Here is a 14,115-nt window from a genome sequence, read left to right on the forward strand (position 1 = left end):
TGTTATTTTAGACAGCTCTGTTTCTTAACTAACAAAGGGGGGCTTAAAAAAATACAGTATCTCTGATTGATAAATCAGGAAAATTGGTTAGTATTGGATCAACTCATGACCTTTTCTATAGCTTTTTCAAAGTAATATCAGTTTGTTGTCACCGTCACCTTTACATTCTTTTAGCAATATTGTCATTTTATTGAATATTCTTATTTCTGTTTATATATCTTTTAGAAACTTGACTGGCATTTTTCAAATGTAATCTATTTTAGTTCAGAATGTCTTGAAAGCTTAGGCCCTCAAACATTTTCAGATGCCAAAAAAACACTTACAATTTTCATAGGTAATTTTCTGAGCACTAAATCATAACTTATATTCTCTGTGTTCTTAGTGTTCTCCCTATTGGAAATATCCTCAATAAACAAATGTTGCCTGACAGTTTCACAACTACAAGAAAAATAAAGCAAAGGCATGCAGAATTGCAGGTTTATCACTATTTACCATTTTCAAAATTGTGGAAATTTTAACAAGTTATTGCTGATGCTTGAACTGATGATAAAGTGTGAGTATAAATACATGCATTGATGACTGACAGCAGCATGAGTGTAGAGCGGCCATTCTAGCTATTTCGGGTCGGCTACCGGTTTTGCCAAAATTACCTCCCTAATCTTAGCAAAGCCACGTTATCCTTCCTCCACAGCGAATACCAGTCTCAGCCTCTCCCAGGTCACACTACCTGTTGCTTGTTTTGAACCTGCTGTCATCTCCTGACATTATGTCTGACAAAGAAAAACTTCACATTGAGAGTTTATTTTTTCTTTCTCTTCTAGAAAGAAGGAACTAGGTAGATGGATGGAGAGATTCTGCTGTGATTTTTCAAAGAGCTGTGTGGATTGGGGAACTGTAGTGTCAGACATGAGGAGTTTATTGATTGCGAGTATAAATTTGTGAGAACACTCTTAGATGATGAAGTATCCCCGGCCCCTGTGAGTCCTATGATGTAATAGCTGTCCGCTCCTCTGTCTTGCTGGCAGAATTCCAGGTTTACTTGTGTAGCCTTGTTGATGATCCCAGACTGCTGTCCTGTTCAGATCACTGCTCTGTGCATTTAAGATACTTAGAACTCCAGAAGCTCTTCTTCGACTACATGTGCAAAAGCTTTAGTGATATTGACACTGACCCAGCTCTTTGAGCTCTTGAGCCTGTTCTGGAACTGCTCCAGACTGATTGCTATGTGAGATAACTAAATGTCTTTCATTAGTTTAGCCTCTGTCAGTTGAGCTTTTTGAAATTTGTAGACAAATGCATCTTTATTTTTTAATTTTTTTAGTCTCTATTATTTTTATGTTTATTTCTTTTTTTCTTAAATAGTTTATTGTCAAGTTGGTTTCCATATAACACCCAGTGCTCGTCCCAACAAGTGCCCGCCTCCATGCCCATCAATTTTAAACACACTGTATGTGGAAAATCCTAATTTTATCATTGAATACATTTATGTGCACTTTTTGGGGCCTTTGAGTGCATTATTACTTTCTTTGTTTCAATTCACTTTCTGATGTATGTATTGGTCTGGGCATTGGCAAAAGTTGATGAGCAACGCTGACTCCTCTATTCACCTGGTAGTTGGTAGAGTGTACCATAGCCTTTTTATCAAGTAGCATAATCATATTGAATTTCCGGAGTGCACTGAGGACCTTGAATGAAATTATTTGGCTCAGAATAAATTGGAGAAAAAGTTAAATTTTACTATTTTTTTTTAAATTGTAAGCATATAAATGTGTTGAAATACACAGAGAATGGCTCCAAAGCCAGGACTCCAATCAAGTTATGGTGTGGGGAAGATACAGTCAATATCAGTTCGTCTTCAAGGCAGTAAGCCTGGTCATTTAAATCTATGTGGAACAAACACCTCCCTCCAAGAAACCTGATTATAGAGTTGAGCAATTGTGATTGTCTGATACCTATCTCTTTCAGTTGGCTCAAATTGCCAATCACCGGGTCAGGTTTTGCTGAAGACTGAACTTGAAAACAAAGAAAACTGGAATGACATTTGTATAACCTGGACTATACTTATAGCTACCAGGATCTCTGTGCCTCCAGAGTTAATATTTTTAAAAATCGGGGGGCCTGGGTGGTCCAATTGGTTGAGCATCCGACTCTTGTTTTTGGCTCAGCTCATGATCCCAGGGTTGTGGGATCAAGTCCCACATGGGGCTTTGCACTGATAGGGTGGAGCCTGCTTGATATTCTCTCTCTTTCTCTCTCTCTTTCCCTCTTTCTTGCTTCTCACTGTCTCTGCCCCTCTCTCCTCCTCCCACCTAAAATAAAATAAATGAAAAATAAATAAAAACCACGGCTTTAGTGGAATTCAGGGTTATGTCTTAGATTACTTGTGTCATCTCATGCCACATATTTCATGGCATGTTGCGCTCCATGACAGTTATCAAGTAGTGACTCAGTCCTCCTTTCTCTGGGCAAGTTACTGTAAGCGTGCTCACCTTACCTTAAGCTGTTTCTGCATCAGTCAAAAAGCATCAGGTACAGGGGACAGCATGTTCTTTGAAAATTTTGTTATATTTTCTACATCTTGCATGTCTGAAGGAACTTGAAATTTGAACACAGTGTTTATATTAATATCTCCACCAATCAGATTTGAAAATTATACAGGTTTGCACAGATGTTTATAGTTGGTTCATATAGAGCAGGCTCATAAAGTTGATTGTCAGGTTTTTCTTTTTAAATTGTGACTGCAAAGCCTACCGATATTAGGTATGAAAGAACTCCCTCATAAGAACTTTCTGGCAGCTGTTGCCTTTACAGAGGAACCAATATCAGAGGCCCAGTGCCAAGGTGATTATAGAAAACCACTGCCCTCCCTTCACGGGAGCACTCTTGTGTCCAGTTTCCTCCACAGAAAGCATCTTTCCCCTCCATCTCCACCCATTCAAACACCACCTATACCTCATTTTCAGTACACATGTCACTACCTCTTCATCTAGCTCTCTCCTTCCTGGGCCTCTGTGGCACTTAGCAGCTCTTTCCTCTGATGCTTCTTACTTTCCACCTTATGCTAGAGAGATCTTTAAGAATAAGCCTTGTTTACTTCACAGCTTGGTGACCTTAAGAGTCTTTTACAAGTTCTTCTGTTTCATCTTCTCTTGATGCTTAAAGTATCATTCGCATGGTAGACACGAATGAATGCAAGGATAAATAATCATCGCTGAGCAGAGAACAGGGAGACTAGTGGCCTTGCGGAATGGGTGGGATTTGGATGGGAGAGATGGAGATGGGGCATTTCAGGACTGATGGAGGTGCACAGTGCAGGAATCTCCATCCATCGTGTGGGCCGAGTGCTGAGGAGAGAACTTGCAGGTGCATCTGGGGACTGGTACATGATGAGGGGTAGGGGTCCCATGGATACGACTGGGGGGAAAGTGTTCCATATTAGTTGGAAAAGATGGAGCTCAGATTGTGAGGTTTGGAAAGGAGGCTGAAGTGTTTGGGTTCTGTAGTCAGGATCAGATCGTGCAGTTTTCTTCATTTGAGAAACCTGATATTTGGAGGTGGAGAAAACATGGGAGGCCAATCTCTTGGGATATTGTTTCTGTATAAAGTAGTGAGAGCTGAGCCACACTGGGGTGGTGGAAGTAAAAAGAAGGGGAAATGTGGTAATGATCATGCAACATTTAATAGGGGTTGGTGGTATGTGATGGCCGGGGCAAAGAGAAAAGGATGGAGAAGCTTACGTAAGGTGGTAGTGCCGTTAGGAGACAGAACAAATTTTCCAGTAGAGAGGGACCACTAGAAGGTGATGATTTCTGTTTCTAAGCTTAATTTGGAAGGCATCTTGGTAGAAATTAAGAAAGGTGATGATGATCGTGAGAGAGACATCTCTGCTCGAGTTGTAGTTTCAAAAATCTTTTATATTGATATCACACTTGAAGACAGTTAAGTACTCTCTGTGTGTACAGTGTGTTTTCGTGGTGGGTGTACCTGAGAGTGGAGTGTGAATTGGAGGTGTAAAGCGGGAGGAAGAGGGCAGGGGGAGAGAGAGAGAGAGGAAGAAAATCTCAGTTATCTTTAGTCTCTGATAAGGACCTAACTATCTCAAATCCTTTGCAGAAAGCTAAAAAGCAAATAAAAATCTCCACGTAAAAAAAGGAAGTAAATGTGAAATTTACGTGTTTTAGTAATACCTGGAAACCATTCCTATCTTTTAAGACATTTCCCAGAGAAAAACATAAGATGGAAAATTTTGACTCTGTCATAAGTTAATTGGTACAACATGGATTCCATTTCATTCTCTTTTTAATGAGTTCCTCAATGATGAGAAGCCAAAATCACTAAGCATTCCTTCAGTTGTTAATAAAAGAGCATTTGTTCAAAATTCAGGCATTAATTCTCAATCCACATTATTTTGCTAGTAGACCCCATTTCATATACTATTTCATTTATAAACACAATGTTAAAACAAACAAACAAACAAACAAAGAACACCAGGGAACAATCCATTCCCTCCCTTCTCCCTTTCTTCCTTCCTTGTTTTCTTTCTTTTTTATTTTAAGGCTTGAGAGTGATTGGTGTGTCCATGTGAGGAAGGACCAGAGATTTTGGGAGTTGCTTACTGTGGGGAGGAGAGGAAACTTTTTTTGTTTGAGAAACTTGATTTTTGCTCTTTTAAGCAACGAGGAATGTAATCATGACACACTAGAGAGCTCCAGATGGTATATTTTGATAAACAGTTGTCTTTAGGTCACAGACAATACTTCTGCCCTTTTAACATTTTAGGTCAAGGCTAAGTATGGTAAGAACATTGCCCTTGGAGCTAGTTCTGACCGATGTCCTAAGGGGAAGATTCTCTCACTTCCTCTGCTTCTGTGTTTCTTCCTCGGAAACTTGAAGCCATTGGGTTCAATGATCTATGGTCCTTTATCACTTTTGGAGATTCTAGAAGCTATGGTTTTGGGAGAACTGGATCTTTTCAGTAGGCTCCCTTTTCCATTAAAGCAGTAGCTGAAAGCCCGTGTATGATTCAGAGGAAAGATCCTGGACATTTCCAGGTAAGACAAGTTTGGAGTCAATTCTGAGAAATCAGCACAGACAAAGCAGTTTGACCATCATGCCATAGTAAACATTGCTAAAATTTATAGGAGGGAGAGATTATTAGCTAGAAAGATCCTTCCAGATTTGTTTGGTTATGTTCCACGGTCTTTACAAACAGGATATTGTTTTTTGAAATTATTTTTTGGACAAAATATTAAATTTTAAAATCTAGGTTTTTGTCCGGTAATGACCTGTCACAATTAGCAAGCTACATATCAGAGCAACGGCACGCTGTCTTCTTTCCATGCTTGCTATTCTCAAAGATGTAGCCACTGGAATTTGGAAGTGGGTCAATCTGCTTTTAACCTGGCTACTGTTATTCAATTTTATCAATTCTTCATTTTCTATTAACAGAAAATCTGTTTCATGACTTCAATATATAAAAGGTAGAAGGATCACAAAGCAGCCCCAAAGCAGATAAATATTGACCAAATCAAACGGCATGCTGCCGAGACTTGGAATAACTGGTAATTTTGCCCAGGGACCAGGCTGGAAGAACATTGCGGCCGTTCATGCCTAACTTATTCACTTTATCGCACTTGTCTCCATTATTTTGTTTTGTTTTGTTTTTCTTTGGTAAACATCTGCTTCCTACTAGATTGTTTTATCCCCTTAACCTTTATAAATGACAATTAAGTCCATCTAGTCTGTCAATAGCACATCATTTATTTGTTGCTACAGCTGAGCCTGACCTTCATTGATTTTATGGGAGTAATTTACTGGAAATGATTTTTTAATGTTAGATTTATTACTGGGCACTTCATTGTCAGATAATTGAAGCAAACTATAGTTTTTTTTTTTTCAAACCGATTGCAAGAGGTACGGGAAAGGGATGATATTATTTTCAAGGGTTATTTCCTATTGAGATAGAGACGTATGTCATACCTGATGTCATACGCTTTTCAAATTTGCATAAATATGCAAATTTGAATGGTGCATAAATTTTCCCTTTTTGGGTTTTTCCTCAAGTATGGCTGAGGTAGCAATAGGAGCTGGTAATAAATTAGCATTCAAAATGACATTGGAAATTAGGTATCTACATAAATTATCAAGTAACTACAATAACAACCCTTACATAACAGGTCTTGATATTTTGATTTAACTTCAGATTCTTCTACATATAGACTGATATTATAGAATTAGTCTTACCCCTAACATAAGTATTATCTTATTCCCCCAGTATTGATGTTAAAAGTGTCCTTTCATGTTGTGCTTTTCATTCTCCAAAAACTTTGATTGTCCATCTAAATAATAATGAGCATTTCAATCCCAAATGAGATTTTCTTGGTATTTGTACATTTATCCCATTGACGTCGGGATAGCTATACTACTATTATACCTATGCGTTAGAGGAGATACAGAAAAATATATTTTATATTTCGAGAAGTGTTCATGAGTATACGAGTCTTTCTTAGTTGTGCTATTGTGTCCTAATGTCCAGCAGGGCCAGGCCAGCAGAGGTTTCCTGGCAGAGCTGATGCCCTTGTTATTCTGGAAATAGATTCCGGCTCGAAATAAAGGACACAGACTTTCAAACTTAACTTTCAGTATTAACAAATGAAACATGCTGGTTTTCCCTCTCTGAATAACGAGGCATTGTTGCATAGGAGGATTTGCAGTACACTGGAACTAGTTAAAGAAAAGTGGAGCAGAACTTAAACCTTATTCTGTAATGAGTGTGTCCTTTCTCACTCTCACGGGAGCGGAATCAAAGCAAGTCATCTTGTAACCAAAGGCAAAGAGAAAACTAGACCACGAGTCTCTGGAAATCTGTTCTAATTGCAGCAATTTCTCCACTCATTCACAACTGTTTTGAAGCAAAAGAAAAATAAAATAGAAACATAGGATTTTAAGTTTTTTACATATTTTATGTAGAGAGGGGACTTCTGGAAACGATATCCCCTGTGTCAGGTTAGAAACCAGAAGGATGACAAGCAGAGTAGATATCGGTGATGTAACAGTTCCCGCCCATGTGACCAATGACTTCCTTTCCCATCACGTATTTTAATGTGAAATTTAGCATCTACTTTAATGAGGAGCAGATAGATTATCACATCACCAGGTTTTAAAAATTCAAACTTGCACATCTTGAAAGTCTGCTACACGCAGGCTTTGGAATAATTATTCTGAAGAGTATTCATGGAATAAAGTTTAGCAGAGGTAGGATTCACTTTCAAAAGAGGAGTCGGATGTCAGAATCTCAGAGGAAGGAGAGTAAGCCGGCATCCGGATCCTTCCCAACAAATTGGACTCTGCAATTCAATTTTAATTTAAGCAGAAATTACGAGGCAAAAGCTGTAAGGACTTGAGGGAGAAACTTCTTGCCTTTAAATTGTCATGCTTCTTTCCTCTGTTCCTGTCACTATTATTGATATAAAGAATCCATCAACATATTTTTATGGGTGATTAAGAAAGGCTGACCTTTCCTTTGCAGGTACAAATAGGTAGTTCTTCAGAGGCTGTAACTGAATGACAAGATAATTCTATCCATTTAATATTGAAGTGATGTTGATAGTATCATTCTTCTCGTGTTGGAAACAGGACAGTGTAGAGGCCTTTTCTGCCTCAGCCTGTTCTGCCCTGGGTGATGGATTTTCCCTCTGACTAATCGCTGTCACATTAACCCGCACTATTTCATCCTTCAGAGCTGTCAAGATAATGACGATAATCCAAGTGGCTCATTGTAGGTAAAGGAAATTATATGAGCAAAGTAATATCATAAAACAGTGTTTAAATATTTTAATTTCATTTGTCAGGGCTGCCCCAACACTTCATTACACATATAACCATCTCTCATCAGTGGAATTAGTGCATTATTCATTACTGTTAATTATTTTCACATAATGGCTGCCCTGATATATTTAACCTCCACATTATATCTCAGATAATGGGTCTGTAAAATTGAATTGTGTGAAGAGTGGAGTTCTAAAGCTCATTTGCAGAACATCAAAGAACAAAGAAGAGGAAAAGAATTCTAAATGGGACATTTTGCCCAGCTGGGGCCAAACATTTGTTTCTGTCTGATTTGCATACAGAAAATAGGTGGTGTAGAAGTGGCTTAATACTGTACAGGCTGTCTGCTCCTATTATGCAACCAATTAGGATTTGTTAATATCGCACACATTGGAAACAACGTGAGAGTCACAGCATGAAGAAATGGAACAGTTAAGTTGGTACTCTTCTACAATATAGACAAAGTGGAATTTCTGTTTGGGAACAGTACGTAATGGGCATAGAGAGAAAGAGAGAAAGAGAGAGAGAGAGAGAGAGGGAGAGAGAGAAGACAGGGATGCTAGTGAGTTCCAGATTAATGACATACTTTTATGAATATCTTTAATAATAGACACTAAGTTTTTTAAAGTGGTAAAAGCAAAGAAGAACCATAAAATCAACTTAGACTTTAATCCTTTATTTCTATCATGGCCAGTTCAAAATTTACCACTTACCACTTATACTTTCTCAGCAACTTAAAGGTTTAACATTCATGCAAACAAAACATCCGTTTAGAGTTACCAGCACCCTATGAATGGAAGCCATATTTTATAACAATTTAATTTTTCATGATCGTGTATTACTATTCTTTTATAGAGCATTACAAACATAATGACCTGATCAGCAATGTCAAACACATCTGTACGCAAGTGTATTTCCTTTATACCTTCTCAGTGTAGGAAACTGGACCAAACAAAAACCCCCCACAACTGAAATCTGTAGATTCTGAGTGAGAATCTCCTGATGGTGGAGCTTAGATAGGTATATATTTTAAAAGCTTTGCGAGTAATTCTGAGGGGCTTCCTATAATTAGAACCTCCGCTTTGAGAGGTGAGAAGACTGTATGACTCATGGCAGGCTCCCTTTTAAAATTCTTTTAATGTCTCATTTTTGAACATGGCAGCAACTATATCTTCCTGGCTTCCTTCACTGTTATCGCAGAGACCAATGTAGAGTCACTCAATAACTTCTTATTAAATTTGCTTTGCCTTTCTCAGATTTTCACCGTTACAATTACACTGAAATTAATGTCTGCAAATCTATAAATTTCCCTTCTTTTGGATTTTTCTTTAGGCCACGTCCCATGAGTGGGATTCACAGTTATGATGGCCATTGGTACGGCTTGTCAAGTAGGCTTCTAAGAGTTGCGCTATGAGTAATGCTGCTGTAACAATGCAGAAATATAACAATTTTATTGCACCTTGGCAGAATTGACTATTAACATTAAAGCATAGGTGTTCTTCATCTAGAAAATGGTGGCTAGCTGTTTTAACAGGCATTATTTTTCTTACTGTCCAGGTTGAACGCTTCTTACTTATACCTCTTTTTTCTGTGAGTAACGTCTCAGTTATTTTAGTCTTTTTACCATTTATCTACTGATCTCTTAGTAGTTTTCTTACCAAACTCAATAATCTTTTTGTGTATATACAAGTATATTATACTTTCATCTGTCTTATTTACTGCAATGTTTTTTTACTTTCTGTTGTTTGTATTTTTCTTTTAGCCCTTTTTTTAACTTGTACCAGGTTCTACTTCTGATCTGCAGTCAAAAGCATTGATCTTGTTGTAGTGGTTTTTTTTTTTTCTTGCATCTTCAAGGCTTAATACATTACACAATTATCTCATTTTTCTTTATTTTTTAAATGTTTTATTTATTTCTGAGAGAGAGAGAGAGAGAGAAAGACAGCGTGAGCAGGGGAGGGTCAGAGAGAGAGGGAGACACAGAATCCGAAACAGGCTCCAGGCCCTGAGCTGTCAGCACAGAGCCCGATGCGGGGCTCCAACCCACGAACTGTGAGATCATGACCTGAGCCGAAGTCGGACGCTTAACCGACTGAGCCACCCAGGCGCCCCTCTTTAAGTTTTTAAAAATTTGAGTGTCGTTGACACAAGATGTTACATTTGTTTCAGAAATACAACATAGTGCTTTGAGGAATCGCTGTGTTATGCTGGGCTCACCACAAGGGCAGGATAACTACCATCTGTCACCATACAATGCTATTACAATATCATTGACTGTATGCCTTATGCTGTGTCTTTTATTCCCACAGTTATCTCATTTTAAAGATGGATTTGAACAAGTCATGAGAATTTTGAAAATATAGTGGAGGAAGCCTAACTACAGAGTTGGAAATAAAATCATGATAGCTTAGCTCTCAGTCTGCCACACTGGTCATTTTAATGTATTAGGCAAGCACCTCTTCTGTATGCTCATGAGAATAAATCCGGTTGGTGGGAAATAAGCAGAAGAGAAGTTCGCCTCTGCCGCTCTCCCCTCTTATTCTAATTCATTATGTACCAAATGGTTGGATTGTCCAGTGGCATCAATCCATCATGTCATTACATAGAAACTAAGGTCTGAATTCTTGGACTGGACATTCAAGAATTTCTTTTTTTTCCTTTTCTTGTTTTATTTGGATTTGTTCCTTGTCTCTATCTATCCTTTTAATTCTACATCTATCCCTCCATGCCTTGTTCACTTAACATTTCATGAGCTTCTACAGTGTGCCAGCAATGTGTTGAAAATAAACAAAAGCAGTCTCTGACTTTAAGGATTTCACAGTGCATTCAACTCCCTCTTCCTGGAACATTCCCTGTAAGTTCCTGTTCCTAGAGCCTGCTTAATTTGCTTGTTCTATTTGGCTATTCCTAGACCATAGACACTGCTCCAAAGCACTACCTACTCTTTGAGGCTCTCTTCCAAATTCCAATTTCTTTAATGAGCTGTCTCTGTTCAATATACCCCTGTTAGAATGAATCACTCTGTTCCAAATATCCCCCAAAGAATGATGTTTTTATTTCTATTATATTTGATCTTTATGAGCTTCATAAAAGCGTTATTGATGTATGCCCCTGTCTCCTGTACTCGATTATGACACTCATGACAATAGCAATTGGATCTTCCTCAGTTCTGTATATCTCCCTGTACATTGCAAGACCTGTGTCCATGGTAGGAGCTGAGCAAATATTTGTAGTTTTTAAAAATTTTTGATTGTTTGATAGGAAGCTCAAAGTCTAAGATTGCAATCATCTCCTTCAGCACAGAGTCACGATTAACATGACTTGGTCATTCTCAAATTTGTATAGTCATTGTGAGACTGTAGAAGCTATGGCTTCCACACAGCCAAATTTAGTATCCAGTGGGGGTTTGATAAGTATTCTTGATGGACAGAGCATGTGGGTGGCTCAGTCGGTTAAGTGTGGACTTCGGCTCAGATCATGATCTCAAGGTTTATGAATTCGAGCTCTGCATTGGGCTCTGTGCTGACAGCTCAGAGTCTGAAGCCTGCTTTGGATTCTGTGTCTCCCTCTCTCTCTGCCCCTCCCCTGCTCATTTTCTCTCTCTCTCTCAAAATAAAAATAAAAATATTAAAAATTTTTAAAAGTATTCTTGATTGACAAGCTGAAAGGGTGGCCTTAAATCTATGTAGAGAACCTGAGATAATATTATCTACTCTTTCATATATTTCTGGGTTTTTATTTTTCAATTAAAAATGGCATAAAACACCATTTAACTGGTTGTCAACTGATGCATCATGCCTGCTAAGTCAGTCCTATGATGGAAAATCTTACATTAACTCCATGCAAAGTGTTAATTTACATAGCTTCCTGTTTTTATTATTGGCTAAGAAGGCTTATTTCACAACTGCCAAGTGGCTAAGGGTTTTTGGTTCTTTCCATTAAGTATTAATAAAACATCCTGTAATACAGATTCCCTTCACCTAGCTCTTCTGGGAGTTGTTTGGAAGAGATCCATTTATTTCACTTAAAGTTTGTTACATTCTTCCATTTCCGTGGCAAGTCCCAGGGCACCACCCTGGCCCAGAAAGGTTGGTGTTCATTTGTTTAGAGACTCAAGAAAGATTACTCTTTGCTATCAGTGTCAGAATGTGTCAAAAGCAGGGTCCCTCTTTTATTTTTCCTTGGCAACCCCAAGAATGAAGACAATCTGATGTTTCTAATGAAAGTGACTTTTATAAACAAGTCATCTCCCACTGCCTGCTTGTCAAAATACCAAGCAATCCTAGGAAAAATTGGGAAGCTGAGAAAGTTTGCTTTTGTGTTCTTGCCCAGCATTGCTTTCTGAGCCGCACTGCCTTCTTGGAAAATAGTCCTTATTGCGCAACCTGCCTGTTCCTTTCCTCTCTGCACTTCTACCCAGGCCTAGATTCTGCCTGTTTTTTTCTGGAGCCATCTCTTTGTCCCCATCTACTCTTTCTTAGCTCCTGCTTCCTTAAAACTACCTACATAAATAATGTGTCCTGATCTCTTACCATGACCCTGGTACTGTGCTAAGCACCTAATGTGTATTTCTCATCTGTCCTCAAAGTAATCCACTGAGGTGGCTATTTTTATTACCATCATTTTACAAATGCAGTAACAATCTTGGTGAGTTTAAAAGATTCGCCCAAGGTCACACAGTAAGTATCGTAGATGGTTATTCCCACACGTGTCTGCAACAGTATCTCTGATCCTGCAGGTTCTTTGAAAATATGACCTTGCAACTTCTCCCATGAGGAATCAAACCTATGTCTCTTCCCCTTAAATCTTTGTCACTTATGACTACGTCACCTAACAGAGAATGGCTGATATCTCACTACTTGGCTTCTGCATCTGGAACAAGAAAGGCAATGTGGCCTCTGCCTTGAGCACTGGCCTCTGCCTTGTGCTGGGAGCCCTGAGCTTCCCTGTGAGAGGTCTGATTACCCTGAGGCTTCCCTACTGTGAAGAAGTTAAGCCACACAGAGAGGTCACGTGTGGATGCTCTGGTTGGCAGCCCGAGCCTTTGAGTCATTTCATGTCCAGTAACAAACTTGTGAATGAAACCATCTGGAACCCTCCAGACCAGCTCATCTGCCAGCTGAGAACCACTGAGTGATCTTAGTCAAAGCTACAGGGAGCAAAAGTATCACTGAGATGAGCACTTCCAAAAATTCCTGACCCACACAATCTTTGAGAAAGTTAAATGGTTGGTGTTTTCAGTCTAAGTTTTAAAGAACTTTTTAATAAAATGAAAGTTTTTGGAACAGCTAGAAATGGTAGATGCAGTATGTGAGACCCAGAGCTCTCACACTTAAGCTCTGCACTATAAGGGTGAGCAAACCTCCAAGAATATGTGCGACCCCTTCTGCCAATATTTGCACGTAACAAGATCCTGCCCTAACCCCAAGGGCTGAATTGCTAATAGTGAAATTTCTGGCACAATTAGACGTGTCAGTGAAGTTCCTCAAATCAAGTCAAGGTACTCATTACCTATCTCACACTTGAGAAACAGTCTTTATCACTGAATACTGAACATAATTTATTTTATTTTTATTTCCTGTCTATTAGAAAACAAATTTCTCCACATTTTTTATTGGAGTGTAATACATATATAGAATAATGCAGAAATAAGTGTATGGTTCAAAAAACTGTCACAAAGTAAACTCCCCTGTATAATGACCACCCAGGGCAAGAAATAGAATATTACCAGCTTCCAGAATATTCCCTGGAGCCACCTTAAAATTCCTTTCCTCTTCCTCCTCCTCACAGGTAGCCACTACCTAGATTTCTCAAGCCACACATTAGTTCAGGCTGCTTTTGAACTTCATGTAAATGGAACCATAATTCAGCATGATGTTTGTGAAATTGTTGGTGAAAGTAGTGGTAGCTCATTTATTCTTAGTGTCTCATACGATTGTCTAGTATTACTATCAATTACTACTAACATCTAATACTATTCCATGGAATGAATACATCATGATCCAGTCTGTTTATCTAGTCTACTAGTTACAGATACTTAGATTAAAAAAAAAATTAGTTTTTAAAAAAGGTTTTACTTAAATCCCAGTTAGTTAACATCAGTTATTTTAAAAGCTCTTTGTCACATTACAAATATAGAAAGAACATGTGAGAAATAACCACCAAATGAAATAAAACCTCCACCCCTTTATGTCCCAGCGGCAAATGAGAATAAAAGTATATGAGCCGAGGGAATCTTCATGCACTGACAGGACTTCAGATCTTGGAGGAAGGCTGAGGTTTTGCCTG

The sequence above is a fragment of the Crocuta crocuta genome, unplaced genomic scaffold (assembly GCF_008692635.1).
Source record: "Crocuta crocuta isolate KB4526 unplaced genomic scaffold, BGI_CrCroc_1.0 scaffold189, whole genome shotgun sequence".
Classification (NCBI taxonomy): Eukaryota; Metazoa; Chordata; class Mammalia; order Carnivora; family Hyaenidae; genus Crocuta; species Crocuta crocuta.